We start from the raw sequence: 13,537 nt of genomic DNA on the forward strand, positions 1-13,537 counted from the left end.
CTACCTCTTTGATGGTCCTATCTCCAAATACAATCATTTCATGGGTTAGGGTTTCAACCTATGAATTTTGAGGAGGCATAATTCAATCCATAGCAATGGAGATATGTTGTTTTTTTTAAAAAAATATTTTGGAAAAAATAAATGCTCATAGGAGATTCTAGCTAGTTTATTCCACAGTAAAAATGTTTATAAATAGTTGTATTAATAAATCATTTTCAACAAGACAGACATTATTTATATTAGGTAGATTTTCAGATTGAAAGAATATATTGAAAGCTCTCAAAGCGTGGAGTGCAAGAAGACTGTTTTAGACATAAATCAAAGAACAGATAAACATAAATCAAAGAACAGATAATACTATTCCATATTATTCTGAAGTGCTTAAAAAGAGTAGTTGAAGTTACTACATTTTTTGAAGGGGACTTTTAGGGGTTACTGATGAAAATAATAGTCATGATTCAGATAATAAAAATGTAATGGAAATTCTAGAAATAGTTATTGGACCTAACTAATTTTTAAATGAGAATGTGGAAAGAGGTCCCAAATTAAAAAAAAAAAGTATTGATGAACAATGAATTGAAATAATGGGAAAATATATATATGGAGTTAACAAATAAATAAAAAGACACCAAATACTTCTCCATTTCTGTAGATTCTTCATCAGATATGAGCAACATTGACAAATTTGGCCATTATTTCACTCTACTGCTGTGATCAAAAAGTTTACAAGCAGTTTTTAACTTTTTTATCAATTATATATCAACTATAGCTATATCAACTATAGCTTTATTCAACAATGTGGAAAAAAGTTTTGGACAATAGTAACCTGTAATTGAAAACATCCGTGGAGAGTAGTTTGACAGCGGTGTTAGGTGAGGTCGAGAGCTCTTGGCACTGTTTAAAGATATTAATAAGTGTGCAGGGAGAGCATCGCATGTAGCTAGCCCAGTCTTGTGAGGGAAATGGCTGCCTCCACGATTGTTAACCACAGTGGTATTTTATGAGTTATTTTCTTTACAGGTTCTTCTCATAAAAGGAATACTTTATATACATTTGTCCACTTGGATTTTTGAAAAGGTTAAATTTAATATAGTGAACTATCCATTATAAACATTTTCAAGCTTTGCACACAAGGGTTAAGTACATTTTATGGACTCTAAAATATATTCTTCAAAAACTTGGAAGAAACACCACACCACAACACACAGAAAAAACTTATTCAAAAAGTTAGTAAAGATTAAATAAATGATTTTAAACAAATAATTCAGAAAGACCTTTTGGAACATTTCAGTGAGACATTTAAGAAATTACGATCACCTTAATGAATTTTATATATAAGAGGACCTTCTTCTGTCATCTTTAAATGTATCTACAAGTAAGAAAAATTCAGATAAAAATCAATGAGATTAGTGAGATCTGAAACAAAAGTTGAAAAGATGAGCAACGATATCAATGGAAACTATTCTTATATCAGGAATTTAACTAAATAAGATATCACATCATATGAAAAGCAGGAGTGGATATATTTCAAATAGGAGAAATGAAAAGGCTCTTGGATTTATAATCCAGTTAATGAGAATAAATATAAACACACTGGAAAAGCGTTGAAATTTCTTCTTGATTTGACATAAAATAGTTACAGTGAAAAGTAATATAAAACCCATTATATGTCATTATAATGACAACGTTGCTTTCAGCCTTGTCCACCTATTGTGGAGGTTTCTGGCAGTGGTAGCTTTCTGGCTCCTGGTGTAGGGTCATTCCCCACTTCTTTCCCCCACCAGACCTGGGGTTCCCTCACCACGGCTTTACTCATAGAGGTCCCCAGATCTTTGAAGCGAAGGAGATGACCTACTGAGTGAGATGACTGCCTGATTCACCGGATAGCTGTGTTTCCAGTAATGTGAGTCTACAACTAGAAGCTTGCAACCAGGTGCCAAAATCTCAGCAACCACTTCTCCAGGGTCGGCGAGCAGCTGGGAGATGAAAGTTCAAGGATGACACAGAAAATGCATACTGTCTTGCTCTGTCTGTCCAGCATGCCAGAGCTTCTTCCATGAATTCTAAAGACATACAGTATTAGCCAACCTGATACTGAAAGAGCAGGCCAGAATTACAGCCTTCAGATAGCAATATTGCTAGGTGGTGGTGGACCATATCACTATGGACATGATGTTTGTTGGCATGAGAGACATGAAGGGACTGGAATATGAAATCTCAGTTCTTGATCCTGATGGGGGACTCTGTTCAGAGGTCATAGTATCTTGAAATTCCAGAAACTCTGCTGTATAAGTTTAAGAGTGGGGAAGAACCATTGCCTAAAGGCTTATTTTGGATGCTGGTAGCTCAACAGATCCCAACAGAGAAACAAATAGCTCTCAAAAGAGTGGGCAGAGAGAAGCTCTGGTTTCTCATGTGGTTACAATGCTGGACAACTTTCCTACCAGTTTATTCCCCTCTATAAAGAAAATCAGAAAAAATTTTGGAAAATACATGACGACATTTGAACAAATATAGAGTCATAGTATATCCTATAAAGGAAAGGCTCTATAGTACAGGAGGGTATTACTGTCCTTGAAATTAACATACATAAATTAATTTTCATTAAAAAATAGATTTCTGGGAGTTCCTTGAAAACTTGATTCCAAAGACAAAAAATATTGGTAAAAATAATGACAACTGAGCAGGAGAAAGAAAGCATATTCCCCAAGTCATTGTAGCAGAGCTGTAATACCAAAACCCAGGGAAAGACATAACCAGAAAGAAAAATTACAAGTCAGTCTCACTCATGATAGCCCTCCAAATCTTAAACAGAATAGTACAAAGGATAATTGATCAACAGAAAAGAGTATCAAGGTCAGAAACAATTCCACACATACTTGGTTTATGACAAAGTGCTATAGTTTAGATCCGGGCTATCCCCCCAAAGCCCATGTGAGAAGGCCTATGATGTTATTGGGAAGTGTTAGAACCTTTAGGAGGTAGGATTCAGTGGAAGGGAGCTATATGACTAGGGCTGTGTCCTTGAATGGGATATTGGAATGCCAGCCCCTCCTTGCCCCCTCTTTCTTTTGCTTCCCAGCCACCATGAGGTAAGTGGCTTCCTCCACCACACATTTCTGCCGTGATGTATTGCCTTGCCACAGGCCCAAATGCAATGGGGCAACCTAACATGTGCTGAAACCTCTAAAATTGTCAGTCAAAATAAACCTTTCCTCTTTTTAGGCTGATTATCTCAGGCATTTTGCTATGGTAACACACAGCTGACATACAAAGATATTACTGCAGGGGAGGATAGTGAGCACCACCTTTCAATATATGGTGTTGGTTTAATTTTACGCATGGGGTAGGTGTTACAGCTTGTGTGCAGATATCCCCCCAAAGCCTCATGTGGTCATAGGTGGGGTTTTGTGGAGGTGGCTGGATCTAGAGTATGTGATGCTAGAATGCTGGGATTAAGGGTGTGTTGTAGGGGACAGTGACTCTTAGCATATCATTTTAAGATAGAATAACTCTAGTCTTAATGCAAGCCTCAAAATGTGCCTTGAGAAACATCCTGGAGGGGTTGTAAAGAGTTAACTTTGCAGTCCTGACTTACCTTTGAAATGTTTCTCCAAAGACAAAGAACCCTAAATAACTACCTATGATCTTTCTTGGGTTGTTTCATCCTTTCCCTGGCCCTAGTAACCATAAAAGAAATGTATGGTTATCTAAAGGGGGACATACAGAACAGAAAGTATATACCATTGTGCTTGGGCTCATGATGGGAGCCTGACCCAGTTACCTGGCACAAGAAAAACAACATGTAGCCAGGGCTATAACATTCCAATCTGTTACCATGGAAACCAAAAATGTATATAAGCTGGGAACAAAGGCAGGTCCACGGCCACTTCCCTGACTTGCAAGTCTGTATGAGAGGTGACCAGTCTAAATTAAAACTTTGTCTGTTCTCATGAAGTTCTTTGGTGTCTTGTGGAATACAGCCCGAATTTTTGTTGCAACAGTGTGATTACTAAATTAGTCCACTGAGTGGTTTGGCATAGTTCTGGGAATGGATAATAGGAAGGCCCATCCTGGGTGTGGGTGCTACTCCCGAAGGGGCATGTATAGAATATAAAGGAAAGAGAGAGTGTTGTTATCACTTGGTGCTTGCTGCTTCACTGCTGGTTGTCTTCTGCCTTCCCTGCTTTGCTATGGACTGTTTCTTCTCTGTGCTGCCCCTCTGTCACACCGTCCTGCCTTGGAGCCAGCCAATTATGGGCTGAAATCTCTACAAACTGTGAGCCAGGGTAGACCTTTCCTCCTTTAACTTTGGGTGTTTGTTATTTTGTCTCAGCAATGCGAAAAGTAACTAAGAAAGTAGGTAAGGAACTATAGTTTCCTCCTTTTCTCCACACATAAAAAATTAAAGTTCTACAACCAAATTTAGAAAATAGAACAATAAAAGTTTTAAAAATCAACACAATAGTCTTCATAATGTAGGGCAGAAGGAGATTCTTAAATAGGACACAGATACAGCTAATCACAAAAAAGAGTGAAAAATTATCTGCATTAAGAACCTTTTTCAGGCTAGGCATGTAGGCACATGCCTATAATCCCAGCTCTCGGGAGGCTGAGGCAGGAAGATTACTGTGAGTTTGAGGCCAGCACGGGCTACAAAGCAAGTTCAAGGCCAGCATGAGCATCATAGTGAAACCTTGTCTCAAAAAGACAAAAAACAAAGAAAAAAAACTTTTCTTCATCAAAAGACCTTAGGAGAGTGAAAAGGCAAATTACAAAGGGAAAAGCATCTGTAACACACAATTAACAAACTTTTTCAGTGTTATACAATAAATTATACAAATCAAGAAGAAAAATACAAACAATCCACTCTACAAATGTGAGCAGATCTAAAGAATGAGATGATGCTTATAAGAAAAGGTACTTTTCTTCATTACAAATTGGGAAAATGCAAAATAGAGCCACAATACATAGATATTACATATTCACCAGATTGGCAAAAATGAAAATGTCTGGAAATATGGAGTACTGGTAAGAATGTGGAGCAAGAGCAACTTTTATATGTTGTTATTAGTGATATAATAAGTACAATCATTTTGGAAAATTTTGGTATGATATGATAAAGCTAAAGATATGCATGTCCTACAAACCTGGAGTCATATAGAAAGGTAAAGACTCTAAAGAAATCTGTGTTCATGTGCTCTATGATATGTTTGTGCATACATAAACTTTCACAACAGCATTGCGTATAATAGCCTACTGCAAAAAACAGCAAATATGCACATCAATAGTAGAACAGGGAGCTGGGGATTTAGCTCAGCGGCAAAGCGCCTGCCTGGCAAGCACAAGGTCGTGAGTTCGGTTCCTGGTACCGGAGAAAAAACAAAAACAAAAAAACAAAAAAAAAAAACCCAAAAAAAACCAGTAGAACAAATTATGGTACATCCATGCAATATTGTAATGTACATCAATGAAAATCAGTAAACTACAAGCATATCAATATTAGTAAATCTTAAAGGCATAAGGTTGAGCAAAATTTCAAAACATGGTAAAACAAACTTACTCTATGACTTCACTTACATAGAGGTCAAATATAAAAATAAACTACATTGTTTAAGGCTGAGTAAAGTTGTAAAGAAAAGGCAGAAAGTGCAAAGTGTGGTGGCACATATCTGTCAATTCAGCATTCTGGGAAACTGAGGTGGAAGGATCACAAGTTCAAGCCCAGGCTAGGCAACTCAGTGACTTAATGAGACATCATCTCAAAAAGAAAAAGAAAAGAGTTTGGGGATATAACTCAGTGTGAAAGCCCGGGGTTCAATTTGCAGTGCTACTGAAGAAAGAAAGAAAGAAAGAAAGAAAGAAAGAAAGAAAGAAAGAAAAAAAGAAAGAAAGATAGCAACTATCTCCAGGTACTTGAGGGTCATAAATGAAGACTAAAGTCTTTTGAGAGGCTAATAATTTTCTACTTCAACCCAGATGGGTTATATGAGTATCTGGATTATAGCATCAAGTAGTATACTTCTAGTCCATGAACTTTTCTGCATATTTTGCTCTCATAAAACATAATTCTAATCTTTTCTTCATAGTTACTGATTCTTTGCCTAGTCAGATGCATTTATAGAGCCTAGCAGGAACTTAAGAGTTGTTACAGCAAGACTACAAAGAGAACAATTGTAGGGGTCCAAAATATGTCACCATGGCATAAGAATTATTTTGAACTGAAGGCATTTGAATTTCTGAAATCCTTTATCTGCCAAGAAATCAAAGATCCCTATTGTTATAAATCATCTTCTGGGAGCACTTCCAATAGGCTCAAGAGAGAAACTGGTATCACACCCAGACACCATTACAAAACTGTTCCAAAAATATGTCTTCTATCTCTTCTCCTAAGGGCCTATTTATCTTTCCAAAAAGTCATCTGTTTTTGTCTAAGTGCCCTTACTCTTCCTCCCCTCTTTTGAAAAAATCAAGAAGCACCTTCTGTCCCTCTCTATTCCTTATGAAGATGGTGTACAAGCCCCAAATATTAACCCCCTCTTGGATTGATAATTCTTTGTAAATACCCCTATGTGTGTGTGTTTGTTTTTTCTCTTGCTAATGTCTTGTATGAGTTTAATTTGCAGGGCCTTAAATAACCTAAGAGGATAGAGGAAATATTTTTCTTCCTGACACAACTGTCTTGAAATACATTTCCAAAGTAGGTTTCAAGAATAAAAAAGGCTTGCTGAGACTGAAACAGCATTTGACCCCTTTTCTCTCTAAGCCCTAGTTAAGCAAGAAAGGTGAAAAACACTTGAACCAAGAGGAGTGGAGAGACAAGGTGTTGGAACCTAACACTGAACAAAATTCTGGGGCTAGGGAGGCTGAAAGATAGCCTTCATAGGAGAGGGAAAAAGAGAGAGCATCTGAGTAGGCAGTGAGACATTCCAGCAAACAATAAGAGGCCTGGGCTAAAAGCCAGGAAAGCTGTTATCAGTGCACCCTGTGAGGGCTGCCTGCTGTCTAAATACAGTGTACCTTCTATCTCAGCCGTAGGATTAGTACCCATCTACTGGGCCCATCAGAAGCCCTCAATCATCTGACTCTTCTTCTATCTATATCCAACCCTCCTGAGGCAGGAGATTATGGCCTGGCAAGCGGGTGTGACCTGTTAATCACAGAAACCCAGGACAGTGAGCAGAAAAACTGTTTCTGAGCCCTGCACCTGGGATCAATCAAAGCAGGCTTTTGATAGGATAGCCTAGATCGGACATCGACCTGGGGGACATAAAAGACAGCAGCCACTAAACTTGTAGCCTTTAGACTAGTCCACTCTGCACTTTCCAGAATGTGTTTCTTTTCTGACCTTCAACTGGCCCACATTTCCTACCTTTAATAAATGTAAAACCTTGCTACCTTTTTGCTTGTTTTGACCAATTGTTTGTTCAGGGCAAGAACCTAGAAAGAATCTCAGAAGGACCCCACAGCACCCCAGACCCCCGCTAATACCACCATATGCGAATCTATCATTGAAGCAGAAAATAGCTTATTTACTTAGTTCGTAAGGCAGCTAGCTAGAGGAAGGACCCGAGATAGAGCTGGATTATCAGCTGTATTGGACCAAGAGTGAACTTCCTCAGGCAACATGGAAAGCAGCCTCTTCCCTACTAAGTTCCTGAGTTTTGAAAAATTTAAAATGCAAAATAACCAGTTTTTCTTTTTTCTTTTTTTCCCTGTAAACCTGTTTCCTTGAAACCCTACGAGCTGAAGAACTGGGTGAGAGAGCCTGAGTTCCAATTGGTCATTTTAAAGCCACAGTCACCTGTGATAGGTGGCCACTAAACAACTGAGCAATTCTTGTGCTCTGCTTATCTACAAGTAGCTCTGCATTGAGAGGACAAGTGGCCACCCACTTAGGGCCCTTCCGGAACATTCAGGAGCTATTATTATTGCCAATAAAAATCCTCCTGACATCCTTTGGTATGTGACTTGATTTCTCAACGCTCGGTTCACACAGGAACATCATCAGCACTAAGACCTCCCATTTTACCTCGTCAGCTGTTCCAATTCCCCCACTTGTTGCCATCTCCTTGCTCCTGTCGTTACTGGCCCTTTAGTTTCATGAGCTCAATGCTAGCTCTGAGATGGAGGGACCTATTTGCCTGTGGACAGTGGGCAAGGTCTTCTACAGTAAGGAACAGAGGGGAGGGGGAGCACAGAGAAATAATGCAAATCTCCACACTTGCTTTATCACAACCAGCGATCTTCAGCTCCTTGTCCCCTTTCTAGTGGAAAAGAAACTTCCCTTGACAGCCATCTGCATATTCTATTCATTCATCTGGATTGGGGAGAGATCTTGGAACCTGTTAATGCCGTAGGCCTCAGGAAGCGTCTTGTCTCTGAAGGAGAAAAACCTACCTAATTTACGAAGTTGTACTTCGGAGTTGGTTACACTATCCCAATTCACTTGAACTACAGCCAACAGCATTCAGCACTTGTAGATCTGAATTGGTCCCATGCTGGCCATGTGTCATCTGATATGTCAGATCCCTTCGCACCCTATACTCTTTAAGATTAGGATTTTTATATGGAGAGAGGCCCTGCTGAGTCTGGCCTCCAGCTTTATTCTGAAACACTCTCCTGCAACCTACACTTCAGTCACAATGGCCTCTTTCAGTTTCTTAGGCTTGCAATATTCTCTCCTGACAAAAGACCTTTAGTCATGATATTTATTCCCTGCATGTCCTTTCTCCACTGAGTTTCTGGTTCTTCTGCTCTCCATTTGAATGTGACTTTCAAGGACGCTTTCTCTAACCTCTCTGACAAGATCAATGAATGTACCTCCTCCACGCATCAAAGCACCTAATGAAATTAAACATATTAGGGGATTATTAGGTTTACTAGGGGATAAATCTTAATATTTGGACTCTGCTGAAGCACTACCTTCGCTGGCTTTCCTTCCCTGGCTGTTGTATTATTTAACACCTTGAATGTTAGCCTTCATCACAGCACTGTTTTTTTTTTTTTTGCAGTATTTCTCCCACTTGTGGCAGATGCTTTAGGACAGATGTTTTATCTTAGTCTTCTTAGCACTTAACACAGGGCCTTGTCCATAAATGTTTGGAATTGCTTCTTATGTTTTTCCCTTGGTATTTATTTCCTTGACAAACTTTGTGTGTGTGTGTGTGTGTGTGTGTGTGTGTGTTGCTGGGGAGAAAACCCAGGGCCTTGAGCCAGTTAGGTAAGTGCTCTATATCTTACCTACAACCCCAGCCCAAACCTTCACTTGATACAAAGGAGGCAGCGGTAAAGCATAACCATGTACATACTCTATACTTTGGTTTTGAAAATAATGCCTTACAAGGTGGTTGGGAAGATTAAGAGAGTTGCTGTTTCTCTCCCACTGCTGGCCAGGTTAACTTTTTGCCTTTCCTAGAGTAATTTTCCTGGGAATTTTGTCTCAGGTCTTTCTTTTTTTGCAATAGCTCGTGTCTTGTTAGCTCTTCTTTTCATCCCTATCCTGTTTTTAACCTATTTGACAATAGAACTTGACAGCTCAATCAAAATCAGAAAACAACATATTAGCAAGTGAAAAAAAACCATTAATTTCTTTTCTTAGGAAAGATCTTTTGAAGATAAGATTATCAGTATAGCTGCAGGGGACTTTTAATACTTTAAAACTTCAAAGGCTGAAAAACAAAATGGTTAAATTTCCCCATAAAAACAGGTGAAATATTTTACCACTTCTTTCTACATTTGTAGAATAACTGACCCACACTACACACTAAAATGTAGTTCTCTTCCCTTCATCCATTCAAGTTTACGGAGCTCTAACTAAACATTTCAGCATCTAGGGCAAGCAACTTCAGTAAATTATCCTGAAGCTTCCATCATAATAAATTATTCTTAACAACTGGATACATTTAGTTTCTTTCTTTACCTGTTTGTGTCGTCAAAGTTTAAACATAACATATTAAAAACTATTATGCTCTTTGAAAACCACAGAAGCTCTTTATTTTATAATACACATATGTAACTAAAATAGAAAAAAACATGAAAGATGTTTGCACACGAGGTAAAACATCACATGGGTTAAAATATGATGAAAATGTTCACTAAAATCTCTCCAGCCTTCTCCATGTGACCGTGTGCACACTCCTTTTATTTCTGTCATTCAAGTATCATTATAGCCCGTGGGCCCATGTGTCAGGCGGTTTGGAGACCAGTCTTGACTTTTAAGCAGGAAACACAGCTTTTGTTGCTACCCATGATTTGACAGCCCCATACCTCACAAGAGGCAAGTGTCATCAAATGACCCTTTTTGACGTCCAGGGGCGACAGAGGCCAGAGTACTCCTGGGGGCTTGGCAACATTTCCCCACTGGCACGTTTGGGAACTGGCCTCTTCTAAGCTGTGGGATGTGACCTTGCTCTGCTGCGGCTGATGACAGGTGATGGGCGACTCTTCAGAACAGACCCCTCCAGCCTCACTCCTCACTGCCCTTTGTTTTCGCCACCTCTCACCGCGGCGGTCTGGGACTACTAGCGCCACTGCCTGGGTTTTCTCTCTCCAGCGAGACTTGGCAGAACAGGGTTTAAAAGAATAAGACGCAGAGGAAGACTGAGAACTGTACTGATAACAGTTGCAGTAAATGGCAGTACCCTCTGCGACGTAACACTGCACACCCTCCACTATCTGCCCCGGCCACAGGCAGAGAATCCGCAGGCCGTAAGCCGGGATCCCCGCCCCCAGCCCGCTCCGCTTGGGTCACGTGACGGGGAGCGGCGCGCGCCGCTTGCGTCGCTGATTGGTTGGCGGGGAGAGCGCGGGGTTTTATGGGAAGGAATTGGCCGGGCCCGGCGCTCTGGCGGTGGCCGCTGCTGCCCGTATCTGAGTCCGGCTGAGCTGGCTCCCGAGCCCGGCAGGGGGGGACGCCGAGGCCGGGCAGCGCCCGCTTCATACAGGTAAAGCGCTTAAAGATGAAGGCAGTTGGGAGGGCTCATCAGAGAGGAGGCGAGCTGGGCTTTCCGCCGGGGAAATACAAACACGCTCCGGGTTCCGCACGGCCTCTCGCGGCTGCCCCCGCCCCGTGCCGGGTGGCCTAAGAGCTCGGCGGCAGCGGTGGCGGCCAGTTAGGCACCCTTGGAGGTCGGCGCTGACCTACGGGTGCCGCCTCGTCCCCTTGGTGTCCCAGCACGGTGGCCGTGGTGGCTCAAATGCTCGAGACCCTGTGCTGCCCCGCCAGGGCTGGTGGTTTCCCAGCCCTGCCCTCGGAGATTCCTGGTAGTGACCGGTTGGAGCCCCGGCTGCTGGCCCACCTGTGTTGAGAAGAGGCAGAAGGTTCCAGACGCGCACATCCCACGCAGAACTATCCGCTCTGAGTGGCCCGGCACATCTCCTTTTCCTGCGAGTTGTGCGGAGGCTCCACGAGTTGGAAAGATCGGAAGGGACTGAAACTGTCAGAGTCATGCTGCTCTGCTCGCGTGTGGGCGTGGATTATGTGCACTGCGAGAAGCAGCTCTACACCACTGTCCTTATTTATTTGGAGAGACGGCCGGCGTGAGGGGTGCAGGGAGAGGGCGAAGGGAGTAGGTGTAACGGGCGCGGCAGAGGAGAAGGGCAATCTAAGCCGTCAGTAGTTTTCATTCTTCAATGCTCCTTTTACGGATTGAGAGAGTTAGGAGTGGCGAACTCCGTTTTGCGGATGGTGCTCCCAGAGACCAAGCGAGACAGACCTGTGACTCAGTTTCCCATGTTGTGCTTCTTAGCTTCTGGTTTGTGGTGCTTCGAGTGTACTGTTTTCTTCTTACTTTGTGGCCTGAGTTTCACCCTGGAGAAAACGGATTGTGTTCAACAGCAGTGTGGCGGGTGTGACGAAGCTTAGTTTCTCAGATGTGTTCAGACTGGCCGGGAATGCTACTTTACTCCCTTGTCCTCAACAGCTCCCGTGGTGCCTTTTTAGGAGAACCAAGTTGATTTAAAATAGATTTTCTTAAACAAGAGTGGTGCTTTTAAACTGACATTTTTAAGGTTTTCTGTCACCTGTTGAGATCGGTTTAGTAAGAATGGTAATAAATTTATACAGTGTGTATTTTTTTTCTCATTCAGCTAATCAACTAGTCACTTTTTTGGGTATTATTTCAGAGTTTAACTTTACCTACCGTGGAAGGAAGCACTTCATTACCATATATTAAATTTGCTTTTCATCAGTTTCATTTTTGCAATAAAGGTGATGTTTTGGGATATTTCAAAATTGCCTTTTCAACCAGGATATTTAATAGAATTTTAGAACAAATCACTTTTAATCTTAACTTGTGTAGTACAATGTTATGGCTGGTGAGAATTCTACCACTGAACCAGCAATGCGGTACAGTGTTGTGGAAGTTCTGTTGAGGGTTACTAAATAGTTGGAAATTGATGCACATAAAACTAAACTTCCCTTGTTATTTTCTCCAGCGGCCTCCATAGTTATTTGAGTGAAGTATATGCAAAGTATTTTTGCTTTATTGTTTTCACTCTAGAATAATTGAGAACAGTATATTTTAGTAAAAATACCAACTAAGTTTTTTCAGTTTTTAAATTATGAAATAGGTGCTTTCTTTACAAGAAGTTAGAAAGAAAGGTTTCATTTAAGTACCACATGTGTTTTCTGTAATAGAAATAATAACGGCTACAATTTATTAAATGCTTACTATGTGTTGGATACTGTGCCAAATGATAATTTCAGTTAATCCATTGAACAGTTTTATGAAGTGAATTTATTTTCATCATTTTACAGACTGAGGCTTAAAGAGTTTAATTTGCCCAAGATCATATACTAGCTAATATGTGGTTGAGTCATATTTTGAATCCAGATATATTTTACTCTGTTGTTTTAATGTGATTTAAAGTCAGCTGAAAATTAAAAAAAAACAGTTTTTAGTATTTTAAATTCTGACACCCAAACAAGTGTGATAGCAGTTGGAAAACATTCCAACAAAATGGTGGACATTATTGTTCTTTGAAAAACACATTTATATATAGCAAGCTCTTAAGGTCGTGTCAGGTCACATTGTGATATCAGAGTTGAAAGAGACTTGTGCATATTAATGGAAGATTCTTGGGGATGAGCCACATGAAGTTGAGCCATTTGTCTACTCAAGGGCAAGCAGATTGATTTATGCTTCAAAAGGAAAGGCCGGAGTTACTTGGTTTCCATATATTTGAAAGAAAGCAGAGATAGGCTAGAAAATAGTAATGACCACGGCATTAAAAACAGTGTGCATTTAGTAATTATTATGTACTAAGTACTATGATAGTTCAGAAAATACTGTTATTTAAGTCTGTCAACATTTAAGAGGATTCTCTTTTGCAAATGAGGAAGTTGAGTAAAATAGAGGTTAAATAACTTATTTGCCTATAGTTTCGTAGTAAGTGATGGGCCACTGGAATTGGAATAAAGATGTTTGAATGGAAAGGAGCGACCAGTGGTTGAAAATAGAAATGTGAAACTAAATATTTTGGTATGCTGTCATGTCTGTTGAAAAATACCACCACATATGTATTATAGTAAATT

The 13,537-nt window shown here is 40.3% G+C and overlaps 1 protein-coding gene across 5 annotated transcripts in view; it reads left to right on the top strand.

Moving 5' to 3' along the window:
- The first annotated feature begins 10,012 nt into the window (after nt 1–10,012).
- Nucleotides 10,013–13,537, top strand: part of Kiaa1715 (KIAA1715 ortholog) — a 73,213-nt gene continuing 69,688 nt past the window's right edge. For 2 of the 5 annotated variants that reach the window (XM_013512816.1, XM_013512822.1), the window contains exon 1: nt 10,835–10,946. The gene's annotated coding sequence lies outside the window, so the exon portion shown is untranslated. Of the gene's footprint in view, nt 10,433–10,833; nt 10,947–13,537 lie in introns of those variants that run through there. The other 3 variants (XM_005373417.2, XM_013512812.1, XM_005373418.2) reach the window with 3 other exon arrangements.

The sequence above is a fragment of the Chinchilla lanigera genome, unplaced genomic scaffold (assembly GCF_000276665.1).
Source record: "Chinchilla lanigera isolate Chin_1 unplaced genomic scaffold, ChiLan1.0 scaffold00002, whole genome shotgun sequence".
Taxonomy (NCBI): domain Eukaryota; kingdom Metazoa; phylum Chordata; class Mammalia; order Rodentia; family Chinchillidae; genus Chinchilla; species Chinchilla lanigera.